This window comes from Humulus lupulus, chromosome 7 (assembly GCF_963169125.1).
Source record: "Humulus lupulus chromosome 7, drHumLupu1.1, whole genome shotgun sequence".
NCBI classification, from domain to species: Eukaryota; Viridiplantae; Streptophyta; class Magnoliopsida; order Rosales; family Cannabaceae; genus Humulus; species Humulus lupulus.
In genome coordinates, this window is record NC_084799.1 from 77,356,623 (window position 1) to 77,378,670 (window position 22,048).

The window sequence follows — 22,048 nt, forward strand, 5'->3', positions numbered from 1 at the left end:
ACAATTTGGTAGTTGTAATAATTCAAGAGTAAAAGTCTTATTTATACCATAATATAATAGAGTTTAAATTAAATTTTAATACAATAATTTTTATATTTCATAGAAGTATTAGAGAAAGTAATCACGTTTCAAATTTTATACTTATTACTATTTTATTGTTAAATATCATTAAATAGAAAATAAAATTCTTTAGATTTACATAATTTAAAAAAAAAAGTAAGCAATCGCACAAAGCATGGTCTTGTTTTCTAGTATAATAATATATATGGAAAATTATAAATACAAATATAGGTGCAACATTTAAAAAACAATTATTTTTTTGGGCCTTGTATTTTGTCCCAAATATTTTTTAAATTATGTGTTTTGACAAATTATTTTTTGAATTCTGTATTTTATAAAATGTTTCAAATAGACTCCTAAATCTAATTTTGATGAAGAAAAAATTGAAAACGACAACATAGTTAGGCAGAATGATTGCGTTTTTGTTATAAATTGTTAATTTGGTAAATTATTTGTGATTTTAATTCAATTTTTTTTTTACCAAAATTGGGTTTATGAGGTTACTTGAACCAAATTACAAAATACAAGATTCAAAAGTAATTTGTCAAAACACATGGTCCATACTGAAACAAAATATATAATTAAAAAAAATATAAACCCAATTTTTTTTTACCACATATTGTGTTTTTCTGAAACAAAAATTCACAAAATTCAACATAAACTTTTTTTCCTTTCTTTAAAATAGAGAATTTAAAAAAAATATGATTTTTATACCATAGATGTGCAAAAATATGGGAGTTATACTTTTCTTAATTTGTATGAGAAATTTATTAAAGAAAAAGTTAAAATATGGAAAACACAATTAGTAGCTAACTAAAATATGGAAATGTCACTTTTTTTTTTATCATAGTTATGTTTTTTATTTTTTTATTTTGAAGGTAATTTTATTTTTATTTTTTTTTATCTTTTTCCATTATTTTTTCTTTTTTTTCCTTACTTGTTTTTTCTTCCATTTTTTCCTTTTTCTTTTTTTTTTTCTACCAATTTTTTCCTTCATCTTTTTTTCTTTCCATTTTTTCATTCTTCATTCTTCCTTTTTTTTTTATTTATTTATCTATTTTTTTCTTTCATTTGTATTGTTTTTTTTTCATATTTTTTCAGTTTTTTTTTCATTCTATTTTTTCTTCATTTTTGTATTTATTATTTTCTCCTTCCATTTTTTTTTCTTTTTTCACACATATGAGCTTTTTTTCTTTTTGTTTCTTCTTCCATTTTTTACATTTTTTTCTACCAATTTTTGCATTCATATTTTTTTTTTCATTTTTCTATTATTTTTCTTCTTCTTCTTTTCATTCTTATTTATTCATCTATTTTTTTTTTCATTCATCATTTCTTTTGTTTTTTTTTTTCATTTTTGTACTTATTCTTTTCTCATTCTATTTCTTTTTTTTTTTCATTTTTTTCACACATATATTTTAACATTACATAATTATTCTTCTATTTTATTTATTTATTATCTTTTATCATTGTAATTTTTTTTATAGTTTTTTCCACTATATGTAAAAAAATTTCAAATTAATTTTTTTAGCATTTTCTTTTTACTGTAACACTTATAAAAATACTAAAATTTGGAATGAAAACTAATAAAAATATGAAAACGTGAATGGGTAACTGGTTACCTTCACATTCTTTGTGTGTATATTTCAGAGGGTAACTGATTACTTTCATGTTCTTGTGTGTGTATATTTATGGTTTCTTTAGGTAACTAGTTGCTTATATTACTAAAATCATAGTTACTTCTTCTTCATTTTTTAATGAAGTATTTTTCCATTTTTTCCTTCAAATTTGATGTTTCTTTTCATATTTAATATGAGTAACTCGTCACCCCTCTTATGGCAGAAAGTTAATCATCTTAGGATAACTGGTTACCCCTCCTGATGCATGATATTTAACCTAGCTCTAGGATTTTTTTTTAAGATCAATTAAGTAACTGATTACCCTACCCAGGATTTGAAAAAAAAACGTACAATCTTAAAAAAAAAAAATACATGTTTATAATAAATAAATAATAATTTTAAAAACAATTCATATTACAAAAAAAAAATTGCAAAACAACCAAAGAAAAATTTAATATAAAAAAACAAATATCCTAAAAAAATAATAATCAAATTACAAACATACCCTTCCAAATTTGATTAAGAGTAAAACTATGGCATAAACCAACTTTTATACAAAAATATGAGAAAATAAACTTATAAAAGTGAAAATTCTTAAAAAAAAGCCATAAATTAACTTTTTTTGAAAAAAAAAAACCATAATTTTGCACACTCTATTAAAAATCCCATATAAAATGTAATTTCCTCTTTAAAATATATAGTTTTGCCTATGTTTTTGGTAAGATATATCACGACTTTATGTAATATCAACTATTTCTGTTGAACATTATAACTGTGTTTCCTCGAAAAATTGAAAAAATTGGTTGATGTGGTAATTATTTTTTCCCAAACATTTGAAGAAAAAAAATTATTATTAGAGAGAGATTAATTATTTATCAGATTTTACTTCTCTTATATCGTGGAAGGATGAATGAAAATATGAAAAAAAAAAAAAGTTTAATACTACCAAGTTTTATAACATGATCAATATGGTTGTAAAATTTTGTTTTTATGTACGTGTAGGGGAAAAATAAAAATATGTGAATCTAAGTAAATGCATAAAGCCGTTTTTGAGTGAAACTAGCTAGTATAGTTTTAATTAAATAAAATTTCAAAGCTTTTTATCAAATGAAAAATATATAAATAAATAAATTACTATTATCTTCTTTAAATTAATTTTGATTAAAACTAAACTCAATAATTGAATAAACCCAAACATTCATCTTATTTTTATTAGAACCAGAAGAATATAAGAAAGTATTTAAACACAATTGTTAGGAAATTAATTTTGAATAATTAATGATTTTTTCTTTTAGCAAATTTTTGTAAAGAGGAGTGAAACACACCATTTCACTTAAGGGGTGTTTGGTATGAGGTTTGAGTTTGTGGGAGTAGAATTAGAATGAAGTTTAGATTAAAAGAATATGAAACTTAAATATTTAAAATGATTAAGATTACCCTCAAATAAAGCTAAGAAATAAGATACACTTAGAAACACAAACACCAAACCACTAAATATAAATTTACAAAACATGAGTTAGACTTCTCACCAAACCAAATCCCTTAGTTAGAGGCAAGAGAGACAATTTGCCAGCCCTTGACAAATTGTAAAGTGTATTCTCTTTTTAAGTTCATTTTAATACTCCCAAAAATAATTTTAAACTAAGAAAGAGATTTTAAAATCATATAACAAATGTACCCTAAAGAAACTCGAGAATAATGTTTAAATAAATGGCAAAGTGAAAAAAGAAAAAAAAAAAAAGTATGATGTCATACGAGAATATTGAAATATTAATTATACCTGACATATAATAGTTACATTTAGCAAATAATGTATTTGTATTAAAAAATTAATGCTTTTATTACCCGGATAAGATTTCCTTTTAGCAAGATGTGAAAATGTAATTCCCACAAAACTGATACGTTGGTTCAATTTTATTGTTGAACATTTTATTTTGTTGCAATTATTTTGTAAGACAATAACTTTATATTATAACAGAAAATATGTCTGTTGCATCTTCAAACTACAACAACTTAGCTATATATATATACTAATTGTTCAGTGTTAAAGAATTAAGAGATACAGGCCCAGAAATAATCAGGTATTTCCCGTAAAGTGTACATTTGACACAACTTATTTAACAAATAAATATGACATGCCATTTGCTACATTTGTGGGGGCTCAATCATCATGGCCAATCAACATTGTTAGGATGTGCATTAGTATCGAGTGAGGATACAAAGACTTTTGTTTGGCTTTTTAAGTCTGGGCTTGCATGTATGTCCAATTGTGTTCCACGTGCAATAATCATTGATCAAAATAAGGCAATGCAGAATGCAATTGAGATGATATTTCCTTATACACAACATCGATGCTACTTGTGGCATAGCTTGAAGTAATTGTTAGAAAAACTAAAAGGGTGCACTCATTATCATTCTATCAAGTCTTATTTACCATGTGTTGTTTATGATTCACTAACAAAGAATGACTTTGAAGAATGTTGGAACAAAATCATACAAATATATGACCTTCAAGGCAATGAGCGGCTATTGAAACTCTATAACGAGAGACAATGTTAGGTTCCTGCATTTGTGAAGGATACATTTTGGGTTGGAATGTCTACCACACAGCGTAGTGAAAGCATGCATAAATTCTTTGACGGGTATGTAAATTCAAAGACTATTTTGAAGCAATTTGTAGAACAATATGAGAATGTTTTGCGAGATAAGGTAGAGAAGGAAAATTATAAAGATTTTAATTCTTGTAACTCACAAATTTCTTGCATCATTGTGTATGAAATGGAGAAACAATTTCAAGATGTTATACAAAAAAGAAGTTCAGAGAGATTCAACAAGAGTTTATAGGTAAACTTTATTGTGAAATTTCTTCATACAAATACATCAGTGAAATAAGTTCATAATTTGTTGTAGATGAAGATGTTATAATTGGAGATATAAAAAGATGTGTTGCTTTCATAGTTTGCTTCAATGAGAAAAATCATGAAGTTAATTGCATTTGTCGAATACTTTAGTTTAAAGGAATACTTTGTAGACATGCAATTTCAATTCTAATTTGAAATTTCATTTTTTAAGATTACCAACTGAATTTAACAAACAATTTAATTAATGCGGAATAGTTAAACAATGATTTGAACAGATAGATATTCTGATGTATCAAGACAGGTTGCTGATGAATCAGAATATACGAACAGAAAGTAAATAAACTAAAAGTAACGTGACACAAGAATTTTGTTACGTGGTTCGAAAAGCCTAGTACACGGGGCCACACCCATAGTTAAAATCAATTACTAAAGTCTCAAGAATACAATAAGCAATTGACTTATACAAGTTTAGACTCCCTCTAAATAATTGTCACAACCTTGAAGTACTCCACTTTAATAATTTAATTTTGATAAACACCAAGAGCACGAAATCTCTTCTGAACTTGATGAGTACTCGCTTCCTCCCGAAGTGGGTCTTATGGAAATCTTCTCCCAAATATTGTGTGTCACGTGATAACTCTACAAAATAGAGTTATTTTACCATATTTTGTATCCTGATTGTTGCTTAGTTCTTAAGTTTTTAATTGATCTATTAAGTTTATAAGTAATTTTGAATTTATTAGGTTTATTTTAATTTATATATTTTTGTGTATTTTTATAGTTATATTATTGTAAAATGTTATAGTTTAATTATTTAAAATTAATATTGTTAAGTTGGGAGTAAAAAGATGCAATTTTGAGCTTAAATGTTTAAATTAAATTAAGTTTTAATTAATATTTTCAATTAATTAATATGATTTATTTTATAGTTGAAAATATTTTATTTTGATTTAATTTATGTTTATTTTGTATGGAGTAAGTTGTAATTTTTTTGGGATTTGAAGAGTAAAGAAAAGAAAGAAAAAGTGGCAAATTTTAAAGAAATTGACATTTTTGTTAATTAAAAGCCCAAATGAGCCCAGCCCGCCTGATGCACCAGCTAGCTCCAGCAGCTTCACGGCCCAAGCCCAATGCGCAGTGCCAGTCCATGCTCCCCCGGTCAGGCCCATGCCTCCTATGCACCTGACGCCCCAATCCCAGTAGCCACCTGACTGCTGCCTCACCCAACCTCCACACGCCAGCCTTCATGCCCACACTAGCAGCCGTCTGGCCTAGCTCCCTGCCAAAGCCCCTTTGATGCTTCTTGAGCCCACAATGTACTTTTTGTCCCTTTTGTTTAAAAATACCACACTTTTTACCCATTTTTCTACACATTTTTCACCACAACATCATTATTACACTCTATAATTTACCTCTACATACCATATTTATTTTATTTAATTAAACTAATTAATTTAATTAATTTAAATTGATTATTTTAATAATCTCATTTTGGCTATAAATATGGAGTTTCAAGACCATTTTAGGGTGCTTAATTTTTTGTTACCATCTTCTTTTCTCCCACTTTCTCTCTACCATTCTCTCTTCCATTTTGGGTTTTTCAAGAGCATTTTGCAAGTAAGTATGTCATTTATTTTGTAATTTCTACTCTAGTTATGTGCTTCTAATATTTTTCATAAGATTATTAAGATCATGATGAAGCAACTTGTAACTAGGTAATATTTATGTTGTATGTTGATTTCCCTTGTATTGCAACAAAGTTTATGAATTTTTCTTCTTCATATATGTCTTTCATCTTTAATATCTCATATTTTGGATTGTTAGATAATATGCACTTTGTTCTTCATTTTGCAAAAACATAATATTCTTTGTGTAAGATGTGTCATTAAATTGTACACATCCATGCTTAGAACAAAAATATTATGTTTTTCCTTATAAATAATGTTTATTGATTTATTTGTTATTTCATTAGATTGATTTACACTAAATGTTTTGAAATTATAATTTTGAAAAGTGAAGAAAAATCCAATCTTTTTAGAAGTAATTTGTGCTTAAAATTATAAATCTATTGGAAAATGATAGTTTGAATTATTTTAACTATCACTAAAACTTGGGAATCAATATATACTAATAAATATTATTAAACTTACATTTTGTGGATTCTAGTATCTTAATAATCTTTTCTTTTAACACTTATTTTCAAATCATTATTGATTTATTTTTATTATCTTAAATAACTTTATTTTTCAATCTTTTATTTTATATTCATAATATTAAAACTCATCAATCTTTGGAGCTAGGTTAGAATTTATTACTTTTGATTTAAAATAGTTTTCTTTTTTATTTTAGACAACTCCTTTGGGTTCGATCTCGTGCTTACACGAACACTATATTCCATATACGATTCATGCGCTTGCGAGTATAAATTTTTAAAACATATCCGTTTTGGGTCCATCAAGTTTTTGGCGCCGTTGTCAGGGAGTTGCAAGAAAAAAGAAACAAAATTTATCTCAATGTTAGTAAATTCTTCTACTAGTTATTTTAATTTTTGCTCTTAACAAAAAAAAAGAAAAAAAATTATATATACAAAAATATATCTATAAAAACTAAAAAAAAAAGATAAAAAGAAAATTTGGGACAGTTCTACCACCCATAAAAAAAACTTACTTATATATTTATATTTATTATTTTTTAGTTGACGGCACTTGCGCCTCCTAATTTTGTTGTAATTTTTATTTCTTGTATGTCTTTGTTAGTTGACGGCACTTGTGCCTCCTAACCTTTGTTGTAATTTTCTTTATTTATCTTGTTGTAATTTTTCTTTTATTTAATTTCCGCAAGTTACTAGTTGATGACAATTTTGCCTCCTAGCTAGTTGATGGCAATTTTGCCTCCTAATTTTTACCTTATGTTTTAGTTAATGGCACTTGTGCCTCCTAATTTTTACCTTAATTTTGTTATGGTTGATGGCATGCTATGCCTCCCTACTCTTGCCTAAATTTTAGTCTTATTTAATTTTGCCTTATTTTTCTTTACCTTTAATCATATTATCCTATAATTGTAAAAAATACTTGAAAAAAAAAAAACCTAAATCTTGTCCTTTCACCATAAGCAATTTTTGCTTAAAGGAAAATTCCCAATCCGCCTCTACTAATTAACCTCGAGGAGTTGTTAGTAGTGCGCGAGTAAGTGGAATCAAATAGGCCTAGGGACAAGTAAACCATAAGAATTATATTGTTGTGAAATCTCTAAAAATTATAAGTATGCTCTGTGGTTGCGGTTTTAACTGATCTTCCACATCAGAAAATTGCTTGTTTGAGATTATCCTTGTTGCCTTGTTTGTGAAAATTGTATGTATCATTGGGAACGTAAATCTAAAAAACGATTAGTAAAAAGACGTTTATCTTTGTTTGAAATTGAAAGTGTTAGTAAAAATCTGAGCATCATGGAACCGATTGCTAATCCTGTTGATGAAAATGTTGTGCCTGAAAAAACTTTGCTTGAATATTTTGCACCTATTTCATCTAATGCTCCTTCATGTATCGTTCTTCCTACAACTTCTGCTACTTATTTTGAGCTCAAACCATCAATCATTCAATTGTTGCCATCTTTTTATGGGTTAGATAGAGAGGATCCTTACATGCATGTCAAAGATTTCTTAGAAATTTGCTCAACATTTAAATTTCAAAAATTTTCTGATGAGTCGGTCAAACTAAGATTGTTTCATTTTTCATTAAAAGACAAATCAAAAGTTTGGTTAAATTCCCTTCCCACGGGGTCTATAACTACATGGGATCAACTTTATAATAAATTCTTGCTGAAATTTTTTCCTATGTCTAAAATTGATAGTCTAAGGAGAGAAATCTCTGAGTTTTTTCAAAAAGATAATAAAGAGTTTTATGAATGTTGGGAAAGATTTAAATATTTATTATTAAAATTTCCTCATCATGGTTTTGAAAAATGGAGACTTGTAAAATATTTTTATGATGGTTTGACTCTCTCTCTAATCGTCAAATGATTCAATCTATGCATACTGGAAATTTTTTAAAATTTCAAGGACAAGAGGCGTGGGACGCCCTTGAAGATTTATCTGTCAATTCACAACAATGGAATTATTTTGATCCTAGGTCTAGGTCAACTAATTCACCAAAAAGAGGAGGAAGGTATGAAGTAAAAGAAGAATTAGACTTAAGAACATCCTTAGACAAATTAGCGAGAAAAGTAGAAGCTTTAGCCATAAGCCAAACTATAAACTCTCCAATACAACAAAGAAAAGATGTTTGTTCTATATGTTCTAGTCCGTGCCATAATGCCCAATCATGTCCTTCCTACCAAGAAGCCTTTTCTGAGGAGGCCAATGCACTTCATGCTTTTGGGAAACCAAATGATAGCCCATTTTCATCCACCTACAATCCAAATTGGAGAAACCATCCAAACTTTTCATGGAGACAAAACCAACCCCAAATGAATCAAGGGCACCAATACAACACACAAAACCAAGCTCATGCCCCACAAAATCAACCATATCCTCAACAAAGAAAACCTTCCTTAGAAGATACTTTACAACAATTTATGCAATCCACTCAACAAATCCTACAAAATCAATCTCGATCAATTACTAAACTTGAGACACAAGTAGGACAACTCGCCACTGCTTTAGCTGATAGAGAAAATGGAACATTCCCGAGTCAACCTATCCCTAATCCAAAAGGTCAATATGAGATAGGAAAGTCTAGTCATAATGGAGAAGTCAAATCAATTTCAACTCTTAGGTCCGGAAAGAACATTGTCAAACCCGATTACATACCCGAGGTTGAAAATGAAAAAGAAAAAGAAAAGAGTCAGCCTTCTAGTTCTAATGCCAATGACTTTTCAAACAAAGAAACTCTAATCCATCCTTTCATTCCAACAACCCCATTCCCACAAAGATTACTTCCAATTAAAAAAGGCGGCCAATATAATGACATCTTAGAAGTTTTTAAACAAGTTAGTATCAATATCCCTTTCTTAGATGCCATTAAACAAATTCCTGCCTACTCTAAATTTGTAAAGGATCTTTGTACTGTTAAAAGAAACACTAATGTTCCTAAAAAGGCATTTTTAACTGAACAAGCTAATTCCATTATTCAATATAAGAGTCTTGTTAAATATAAAGATCCTGGGTGTCCCACAATTTCATGCATTATTGGTGATCATTTTATTAACAAGGCTTTACTTGATTTGGGTGCTAGTGTGAATTTATTGCCTTATTCTGTTTATAAGCAACTTGGTCTTGGTGAGCTAAAACCTACTTCTATAACTATTCAATTAGTCGATCGTTCAGTGAAAATTCCTAGAGGCATTATAGAGGATGTTTTGATAAAAGTTGATAAATTTTATTTTCAGTTAACTTAATTGTTCTTGATACTCAACCTGTGGAAAATATGCATGCTCAAATTCCTATCATTTTAGGTAGACCATTCTTAGCTACATCTAATGCAATCATAAATTGTCGTAATGGTGTTTTGAAATTATCTTTTGGAAATATGACTGTTGAATTGAATGTATTTAATGTTGTTAAATCTATTGAGTGTGAAGAAGTGCATGAAGTTAACATGATCGATAGTATTTGTGAAGATGATGGAAATGACTTACTTGATTTTTGTGAAAAATACTTTGGTATAAACTTGCATGTTGATGACTCTAATGATGATGTGAATTCTTTGCTAGAGCCTATATCCTTAAATGAAATCAAAGTTGAACCTTTTTCACCCTTAGATCATGTTCAATCAATTTCTGAGTCTCCAAAGTTAGACCTTAAACCTTTACCAAAAAATTTAAAATATGCTTTTCTAGGAGAATCTGAAACTTTACCTGTTATCATAGCATCCGCTTTAGATAAAGAATAAGAAGATAAATTGTTAGATGTCCTTAGAAAACATAAAGAAGCCATAGGTTGGACCATTGGAGACATTAAATGAATTAGCCCATCCCTATGTATGCATAGAATCCATCTAGAAGAGAATGCTAAAACCTCTCAGGAATGTCAAAGAAGGTTAAATCCAAATATGAAAGAAGTAGTTAGAGAAGAGGTCATAAAATTGTTAGACGTAGGTATCATTTACCCTATTTCTGATAGTCAATGGGTTAGTCCAGTTCAAGTTGTGCCTAAGAAGTTTGGGATCACAGATGTTGAAAATGAGAAAAATGAATTAATCCCTACTAGAGTACAAGTGGGGTGGAGAGTGTGCATAGACTATAGAAAGCTGAATAATGTTACTAGAAAAGACCATTTTCCATTACCTTTTATTGATCAAATGCTTGAACGATTAGCTGGCCATGCATATTATTGCTTTCTTGATGGATATTCGGGATATAACCAAATCCCCATTGCCCTAGAAGATCAAGAAAGGACTACATTTACATGCCCTTTTGGAACTTTTGCCTATCGTCGCATGCCTTTTGGATTATGTAATGCACCTGCGACTTTTCAAAGGTGTGTGATTTCGATTTTTTCTGACATGGTTGAAAGATTTCTTGAAGTATTTATGGATGATTTTTCTATGTTTGGTTCTTCCTTTGATGAATGTCTGCACCATCTTTCACTTCTTTTAATTCATTGCAAAGAGAAAAACCTTGTGTTTAACTGGGAAAAATGTCATTTTATGGTTAAAAAAGGAATTGTTTTAGGTCATGTAATCTCATCTGAGGGAATAGAAGTTGATAAAGCTAAAGTTGATCTTATTTCAAAACTTCCCCCACCTAAAACTGTGAAAGAAATTAGATCATTCTTAGGTCGTGCTGGTTTTTATAGAAGATTTATAAAAGACTTTAGCAAAATTTCTCGGCCTGCCATTTACTTGGAAAAGAAAATGCTTTTGTCTTTAATAATGATTGCCATGTTGCCTTTGAAAAATTAAAAAATTTGTTGACTACTGCACCCATTATTCGACCCCCTGACTGGAAAATACCTTTTGAAATAATGTGTGATGCTTCTGATTATGCTATAGGTGCTGTCTTAGGACAAAGACTTGAAAAAATACCTCATGTAATTTACTATGCTAGCAAAACTTTAAATGATGCTCAATTAAATTATTCCACAACCGAGAAAGAATTGCTTGCTGTTGTTTTTGCATTGGAGAAATTTAGATCTTATTTGTTAGGGTCTAAAATTATTGTCTATTATGATCATGCTACATTAAAATATCTCTTGTCGAAAAAAGATGCTAAGTCTCGTTTGATCCATTGGTTCCTGCTTTTACAAGAATTCGACTTAGAAATACGTGATAAAAAAAGATCTGAAAATGTTGTTGCTGATCATTTATCTAGACTAGTTGTTGAAACTATACATGACTCCACTCCTATCACTGAAACTTTTCCTAATGAACAATTGATGCATGTTTCTTCCTTGCTTTGGTATGCTGATATTGTTAATTATTTGGTCACTAAAGAAATACCATCTCATTGGTCTAAGCATGATAAATCTAAATTTTATTCTGAGGTGAAAATTTTTATTTGGGATGATCCTTACTTGTTTAAATACCGCCCTGATCAAATAATTAGAAGATGCATTCCAAATTGTGACCAATCTAAAATCATATCTTTTTGTCACGATCATGCATGTGGATGACATTTTAGTGGTAAGAAAACAGCTGCTAAAGTTTTACAATGTGGTTTTTATTGGCCTACTATCTTTCATGATACATATGTTTATTGTAAAGCTTGTGAATGTTGCCAAAAGTTAGGAAGTTTAACTAAAAGAAACATGATGCCTTTAAGTCATATTCTTATTATTGACATATTTGATGTTTGGGGCATTGATTTTATGGGACCATTTCCTAATTCTTTTGGTAATCTTTATATTCTTGTTGGAGTTGATTATATGTCTAAATGGGTTGAAGCTATTGCATGCCACACTAATGACCACAAAGTTGTGCTTCGGTTTTTAAAAGAAATTTTTTTTTTCCTTTTTGGTTCACCACGTGCTATCATTAGTGATAACGGTACACACTTTTGTAATAAGTCATTTGAACATTTGATGAAACAATATGGCATTACGCATAAAGTCTCAACACCATATCACCCACAAACTAGTGGTCAAGTTGAAGTGTCTAATAGGGAAGTTAAGCACATTTTAGAAAAAACTGTGAATCCAACTAGGAAAGATTGGACTCACTGATGCATTATGGGCGTATCGTACCGCGTACAAAATACCCATTGGCATGTCACCCTATAGACTTGTGTATGGGAAGGTGTGCCATTTACCTGTTGAGTTAGAACATAGAGCCTTTTGGGGAATTAAGCAGTTAAACTTTTCTTTAGACAAAGCAGGTGAGAAAAGAAAACTTCAATTGAATGATCTAGACGAAATTAGGAATGATGCATACGATTATTCAAAAAAATATAAGGATCGTATGAAATTTTACCATGATAAAAATATTTTGAGAAAAGATTTTTCTCCAGGTCAGAAAGTCCTTTTATACAACTCTCGTTTGCATTTATTCCCGGGAAAGTTACGCTCTAGGTGGTCCGGTCCTTACATTGTTCGTGTTGTTTTTCCACATGGAGCTATTGAAATTGAAAATCCTAAAAATGGTGATATATTTAAAGTTAATGGAAAAAAATTAAAACCATTTTTAGAATTAAAAACGGATGAAGTGGATGAGATCCTCCTTGAGGACCATGTTTACCATGCTCTTTGACTCCTATTTGATATGGTTAACTTGTGTTTTATTTGTTTTGTTTGTTTTATGTGTGATCTACTTTTTGTTTGTTGTATCTTTTATTCTCTTAGCGATGCACCATATCGAGGTACGACCATTCTAAACTTTAAACTCTTGTCAATTTTAATTTATATTTATATTTTGGCACATTGAGGACAATGCTTAAATTAAGTTTGGGGGTATCGAGTTTATATGGTTATTATCATTAAGGAGATTATGATTTATTGTGTTTATGCTTTGCGTTGCTTTTAATTTTTATGTTTGTGTTAATTTTTGTGTGTTTATTTATGTTTGTTTGAAAAAAATATATATTTATATATATTTATTTATTTTGTCGTCTTCAAAAAAAAAAATTAATTGTTCATTTTCATAAAAAACAAAATTAAAAAAAAAATTTGGTGATATTTTTCATTTTCAATGATAAAAATCTTGATTGAGTTTGAGTTTAGTTCTCTTAAAAATATGAATAATTCTTAAGCTTTATTTTTAATTATATGGTCAATTTTGCTTGTAACAAAAATTACATTTTTCATAACAAGAACACTCTTATTTCCTATAAGTTTAAGTGAAAAATAATTTTAATAAAAACCAATTTTCTAAAAGCAAAATTGACAATTTAATTAATTACATAAGCTTAACTTTTATTCATAATAACTTTTTAGATTTATTTTTATTGTGCAATTTTTGAGAAAATCCTTTTTATATCACCAATAAAAAAAAATGTACGTTTTAATTTTTCTTTTGCTTGAGGACTAGCAAAACTTTAAGTTTGGGGGTGTGATAACTCTACAAAATAGAGTTATTTTACCATATTTTATATGCTAATTGTTGCTTAGTTCTTGAGTTTTTAATTGATTTATTAAGTTTATAAGTAATTTTGAATTTATTAGGTTTATTTTAATTTTATATATTTTTGTGTATTTTTATAGTTATATTATTGTAAAATGTTATAGTTTAATTATTTAAAATTAATATTGTTAAGTTAGGAGTAAAAAGATGCAATTTTGAACTTAAATGTTTAAATTAAATTAAGTTTTAATTAATATTTTCAATGAATTAATATGATTTATTTTATAGTTGAAAATATTTTATTTTGATTTAATTTATGTTTATTTTGAAGAGAGTAATTTGCAATTTTTTTGGGCTTTGAAGAGTAAAGAAAAGAAAGAAAAAGTGGTAAATTTCAAAGAAATTGGCATTTTTGTTAATTAAAAGCCCAAATGAGCCCAGCCCGCCTGATGCACCAGCCAGCTCCAGCAGCTTCACGGCCCAAGCCCAATGCGCAGTGCCAGTCCATGCTCCCCCAGCCAGGCCCGTGCCTCCTATGCACCTGACGCCCCAATCCCAGCAGCCACCTGACTGCTGCCTCACCCAACCTCCACACGCCAGCCTTCACGCCCACACCAGCAACCGCCTGGCCCAGCTCCCTGCCATAGTCCCTTTGGTGCTTCTTGAGCCCACAATGTACTTTTTGTCCCTTTTGTTTAAAAATGTCACACTTTTTACCCATTTTTCTACACATTTTTCACCACAACATCATTATTACACCCTATAATTTACCTCTACATACCATATTTATTTTATTTAATTAAACTAATCAATTTAATTAATTTAAATTGATTATTTTAATAATCTCATTTTGGCTATAAATATGGAGTTTCAAGACCATTTTAGGGTGCTTAATTTTTTGTTACCATCTTCTTTTCTCCCACTTTCTCTCTACCATTCTCTCTTCCATTTTGGGTTTTTCAAGAGCATTTTGCAAGTAAGTATGTCATTTATTTTGTAATTTCTACTCTAGTTATGTGCTTCTAATCTTTTTCATAAGATTATTAAGATCATGATGAAGCAACTTGTAACTAGGTAATATTTATGTTGTATGTTGATTTCCCTTGTATTGCAACAAAGTTTATGAATTTTTCTTCTTCATATATGTCTTTCATCTTTAATATCTCATATTTTGGATTGTTAGATAATATGCACTTTGTTCTTCATTTTGCAAAAACATAATATTCTTTGTGTAAGATGTGTCATTAAATTGTACACATCCATGCTTAGAACAAAAATATTATGTTTTGCCTTATAAATAATGTTCATTGATTTATTTGTTATTTCATTAGATTGATTTACACTAAATGTTTTGAAATTATAATTTTGAAAAGTGAAGAAAAATCCAATCTTTTTAGAAGTAATTTGTGCTTAAAATTATAAATCTATTTGGAAAATGATAGTTTGAATTATTTTAACTATCACTAAAACTTGGGAATCAATATACACTAATAAATATTATTAAACTTACATTTTGTGGATTCTAGTATCTTAATAATCTTTTCTTTTAACACTTATTTTCAAATCATTATTGATTTATTTTTATTATCTTAAATAGCTTTATTTTTCAATCTTTTATTTTATGTTCATAATATTAAAACTCATCAATCTTTGGAGCTAGGTTAGAATTTATTACTTTTGATTTAAAATAGTTTTCGTTTTGATTTTAGACAACTCCTTTGGGTTCGATCTCGTGCTTACACGAACACTATATTCCATATACAATTCGTGTGCTTGCGAGTATAAATTTGTAAAACATACCCGTTTTGGGTCCATCATCACATTCACAAACTTTATGACTTGTTTAAGAATAAATAACACAAAGCAAAACAAACAAACAAAGAGATAGTTGAACAAAGACTACTCTTTACATATAAAAGATCTTTTCAAAGCATGAAACATTAGAAGGGTGAAGAGATGGGAATGGCTGCTGCGTAGGGTCTAGTATTTATGGAGTTTAGAAACCCCTAAGCCAGTCAATCTCGTTAATGACCCAAATCAGACCAAATCGGGAAGTTACTCAAAATAACTTCTCATTTCATTTACTGTAGAAATTTCCAGATGTGACAGACAATCATTCTATAGCATCAGGAAATGGACGAACCTAGTCTTAAAACTTAGCCAGGTTTATTTTTTGAAGTTTCCTTTCTTGAGCATCAAGACTTACTAATTTTTATCTTTTTAAATAAACTATAATCAATCAAAATATTCAGAGAATAATCCTATAAAAAGTCATTCTTAAAATAGACAAGTTACAATAAACAAGTTAGGAAACTTGACTAAGAATAAAATGTACTTTAATAAGGAATTGATTCTTACCAAAATAAGATACAATCACACTTAATTACCCAATATATAATTTCAAAAAATACCCATAAAATAATAAAATATATTTATTAAAAAGGTTAGCCAAAATAGGATTTTACATAATTCATAACAAAAAAATTTGGGTTCAAGAAAAATATATTCTAAGGAGATGGAGGAAAGACGTAAAGAGACGCCACACCAAGATAAAAATAAGTTATGATAGTTGGAGGAACAAACTAGAAATACAGCAATTTGACCAAATGTGTAATTTGTTTTATAAAGTTGCGGATTTAGCAATTAGGGATGAGACCAAATGCAATATTATGTTGGAAATGATACATGATCTTAAGGCGAAGTTACTACGAGTTTATGGTGTTTGTGAAGAAGGTAAAGAGACCAAATCAAATGTTGAATTCGGTAATGAGATTTCAGAGGGATGTAGAGTTCTTGATCCATGTATAGTTAGAAGTTGTAAAATCCTATTTTGACTAACCTTTTTAATAAATATATTTGATTTAAATTGGTATTTTTCAAGATTGTATATTGGGTAATTAAGTGTGATTGTGTCTTATTTTGGTAAGAATCAATTCCTTATTAAAGTACATTTTATTCTAAGTCAAGTTTCCTAATTTGTTTATGGTAATTTGTCTATTTTAAGAAGGACTTTTTATAGGATTCTTCTCTGAATATTTTGATTGATTCTAGTTTATTTAAAAAGAGAAAAATTAGTAAGTCTTGATGCCCAAGAAAGGAAACTTCGAAAATGATCTTGGCTGGGTTTTAAGACCAGTTTCGTCCATTTCCTGATGCTATAGAATTGTTGTTTATCACATCTGGAAATTTATGCAGTAAATGAAATGAGAAGTTATTTTGAGTAACTTCCTGAGTTGGTTTAATTTGGGCCATTAATGAGATTGGCTAGCTTATGGGTTTCTAAACTCTATAAATACTAGACCTAAGCAGCAACCATTCTCATCTCTTCACCCTTCCAACGTTTCATGCTTTGAAGAGATCTTAGTATTTGTTCAACTAACTCTTTGTTTGTTTGTTTTGCTTTGTGTTGTTTATTCTTAAACAGATCATAAAGTTTGTGAACGTGACACACAATCTTTGGGAGAAGATTTCCATTAGACTCACTTCGGGAGGAAGCGAGCACTCATCAAGTTCAAAAGAGATTTCGTGTTCTTGGTGTTTATCAAAATCAAATTATTAAAGTGGAGTACTTCAAGGTTGCGACAATGATTTAGAGGGAGTCGAAACTTGTATAAGTCAATTACTTATTGTATTCTTGAGACTTTACTAATTGATTTTATCTCTGGGCGTGGCCTCGTGGACTAGGTTTTCCGAACCACGTAAAAAACTTCTTGTGTCACTTTACTTTTAGTTTATTTACTTTCTGTTCGTATATTCTAATTTATCATCAATCTGTCCTGATACATTAGAATATCTATCTGATCAAACAATTGTTTAACTATTCTGCATTAATTAAATTGTTTGTTAAATTCAGTTGGTAATCTTTAAAAATGGAATTTAAGAAGTAAAGGTCATTCGCCATTCAAGAGAAAATAATCTAAAGTTGAGCAAATTATTATCAGAAAAATACAAAAAAAAAAAAAAAACACTCAAATTGGCTCAAAAGGCCAAAACCTAAAGAAGGTTAGTGTATTTTTATTTTTTCAAGAAATTGTTTTTCTATGATAAATTATTTTTACTTAGTATGGCATGTTTGTTATTATTTTTTTTTCTTTTAGAAGGCCTCCAAGAAAATAACCACCAGTGAAATAACAAATATCAGTCAAACTACTCTAACAATTGATATTGATTATATTAGGATACAAGAAACTATCACTCAAGTTAGTTAAAAATCTATTAAGTTTACTATTTGTTATTTGCTTTATATTTTCTAACTTTATATATATATATATATATTTATATAAGTGCAGGATCTCCTAATTTTTTATCAACATCTACAAGCTAATGGGCAAGAGAGAGATCATTATAATATTGGAGATTTTAATAGATCTATATAGGCCATGGAGAGTGAAGAATGTAACTTGAACATGACATGAATCACTAGAAAAGAGATTAGTTTTTGTTTTTATCTTTTTTTATTATTCAATGAGAACCAAGGACACATTATTATTTGAGTATGAACTTTTAATTTTATGCATTTCCATATTGCAAATATTTTTTCAGATTAAACAAAACATGGGGATTTACTTTGCTAGTATAAAGGTATTTATGAATCCTATAATTTGTTCAATTTAGATTACTATTCAAAATGTAAATTACACACGTTCCGGTTATATAAATATATATATCTATATATATACTGGCTGAAATGCAGAGAAAATTTAATTAATATATGTTTGGGTTAACATATACATTGTGCATGTTATATTTATGTGAAACAAAGTGGAAGAAAAAAAAGAATATATATTGCAAAGTCTTGAGTGATTCAGATAATATATATATATATATATTTATATATATATATGGAACATAGTGATTTGGTATAGCAAGTCACTAATAGGTAAATATTTGTTTTCTACATTAATTTCAAATTTAGTTATTTTTTTTTGCCATAATTAATTTTGTTTCCAACTAATGTAAGACAAGTTATATTTAGAAATTGACTTGCATTTGAAAAATGAAAAGTTTACAATATTATATTTTGATAATAAATACATATTTTTCATTAGGTAACCTTTCTAAAAATTTAAAAAAATCAAAATTTATTTTTAAAAATATTAATTAACAACTATAAATATAGACTATTAATTTTAATCTAATAATTAATATTAAAGCAACTATCCTAACCATAAAAAATGCTCATATATATATATATATATATTCATAATTGTAATACTCAATCCTTGTACCCTTACCCTTGCTTATACAGATAGTTCAAATTCTAAAACGTCTTGTGTCTGAATTATATGTAATAGCTCAAGCATCTTAAGTAAGTCTAACCAGCTTTTTCAAAGATGTTGATGGAATAGAAAGAGATGCCGTTGATCCCATTGAGTTACTGAAGCATAAGTGATAAGTAGCCATATTCCCATAAATGTGACGGAAATTTAAGAGAAGAGAACACATCTTAAAGCTCAATATATATAGTGTTAGGTCCAAAATATTCGGCCCGAGTTATTTTCTTTTACAAGATAAGTGAGAAGCAATGTTTTAGGGAATAAGAGGCAGAACGACTACTATAACGCTATACTTTCATAGAGTCGTTACCATGTGATTTTAAAGATACATGCATAAATATCCATCTATTCATATATTACACATAATATAAAAAATGCATATGATACACACACAGTAATTAACATATGCAGGAATTAAAGATGGCTCTGATACCAATTGTTATGAACAATTCTTAGTGTGCAACGAAAATTGTGGTAATGGTAGTATTATATACAACAAAAAAATTTCATATAAACAACTTTATATGAGGATATTTTAATATGCAATATGTTAATCAATATATAATATGTATATATAAAAATAATACGAAATGATTTACCTCTTGTAGCCTATTAAGAATTTTTTAATCTTTTCGTATATATTTCGATCTTCCTATCCTCGCTAGAGTACTCACACCTAGATCTTCCAAGACGTTCTCTACACCTAAATATGTGGGTGGGCACATAGAGAACAATGATCAATTTTGTGAATCAAAAGTATTCTCAACACATGGGACTCTTGATTATAGGCTAGAGTGAAATAGTTTTTCTTTTGTGAAAAAGATGATAGTTTTTATTCTCTTTAAAAACTTGTTGTTTCTATTTTCTATCCTATAGAATATATAGACTTTATTATCATAAATAATAATAATAATAAATAATAAATAATAAATAATCATCTTTAATAATAATAATAATGATGATGATGATGATAAAAGACAAAGTCTTACATTCCATTTTAAAACCCTTTTAAAATATTTTATTAATTAATTTAAAATAAAATAAAAAAAGCAATAACTGATCACATCAGTAGTGCTACATGCATAAAGCAGTCCAAGCCCTATGCGTGTGGCACTATCCCTAAAAATGAGATTTGATTTTTCATGTGTTTTTATTTTAATTAATTGACAATTAGAAATTCAAATAAGGTATCATCCTTTTAAGGAAAATATAACAACTTAAATTTCAAAATTAAAAATTTGAATTTCCATTATCATCTTATTATTAAAATAAATATAATAATCAAAACCAAGTTTGACTATCCATATTTATCTATTCACACTTAAATAAAATAATTTATTAAAATCAATTTCTTCTATTTCTACACAATTTCAAAAATTTCACATATGCAACAATAAATTTTGCAACTTCAATTATCACATAATTGTACATTTATCTAGAAGAATAAATATTCTCTCATATAACTCATTCATAGTTTAACCCTTGTATCAACTTTTTACCTTGATTAGTATTGATAGAGCCGCCCCAATGACCTATAGATCAATAATTCCAAGCTCCAATAAATAAAATATTATTAACCAAAACTCTTTAATTCAATAATAATATTTATTAATCTCATGGTTATTCCACTATAAATATGAGACTGGACTCTTGAGAATTAAAGGCATATAAATATGAGACTGGACTCTTAAGAATTAAAGGCATATATTTATTGAGTACTTTATTGTAACCATAAAGTATAATCATTACATACAAATTAATCCTCTATTGATGATTCATAATTAAGTGGGAATATTACCATTTTACTCTTTTAATTATATCTTGATTCCTACTGTACCATTGGCTTAACTAGTGAAGATTAATTCATAATCTGATTATGAATTTGACGTTAATAATTTTTAGTTCCAAAAGCCAACCCAATAGGGAATCATCATTCAATCTATAAGAAGGTATAGATTCTATGTCTGTTAAGCTATGTCCCCAGCCATATACATCGTTGAGTCCCCAAAATAATAGTTCTTAGCCTGATCATTCTGACAAACTGTAACGCATGAATCAAATGATCAAATAACATATATAGAAGTTCATAGCAACTTCAGGATTAAGATCAGTTTGTATATGATCATCAGTTGATGTGTTTTATAATACTACGAAACAGTATTTAAACAAGTATTATTAAATCACATTGGTCCAGTTCTACATACTCTCAACATGTAAAGTACCTCCACTAAAGTGTCCTACTACACTAGTAACCTAGATCTAGGTCACATGTATTCATAATACTAGTGGACCGTACTAACAGTAATTAATCTAAAGATTCCATAACTTTATTTTACTGCAAACTATTTAAGTTCATCATCCCAATCTCGATTCTCTCATACCAATATGAGATTGAGACCACATAGATGAACTTGAGAACTTTATAATATTTACTTAATATTATTAATAATAATATAATGCATAAGCCACATATATACAATAATTTAATTCATTAATTTATTTCATCAAAACCATTGTCAACTATAATTGCTTTAAGGGCCCAATTCCCAACAATATCCTCCCACTTCCACTCTGTTATCTCTAAAGGTTGCAACAACCCTGCTGGCCTTTGATGTTCAGCCTTCACCTGTTGACAGGTTAAACACTTGGCCACATAATCCACTACGTCCCTCTTCATCCCTGACCACCAATATAAAGTTCTCAAGTCTTGGTACATCTTCGTCGTACCCGGATGTAAGGAGTAG

At 28.5% G+C, this 22,048-nt stretch overlaps 1 non-coding gene across 1 annotated transcript; it reads right to left on the reverse strand.

Annotated features, from left to right (window-relative positions):
* Positions 1-8,384: 8,384 nt before the first annotated feature.
* LOC133793300 (small nucleolar RNA R71) lies at positions 8,385-8,491 on the reverse strand. Its single transcript, XR_009874750.1, has one exon. It is a non-coding gene; the product is annotated as a small nucleolar RNA R71 (small nucleolar RNA).
* Between the last annotated feature and the right edge of the window lie 13,557 nt (positions 8,492-22,048).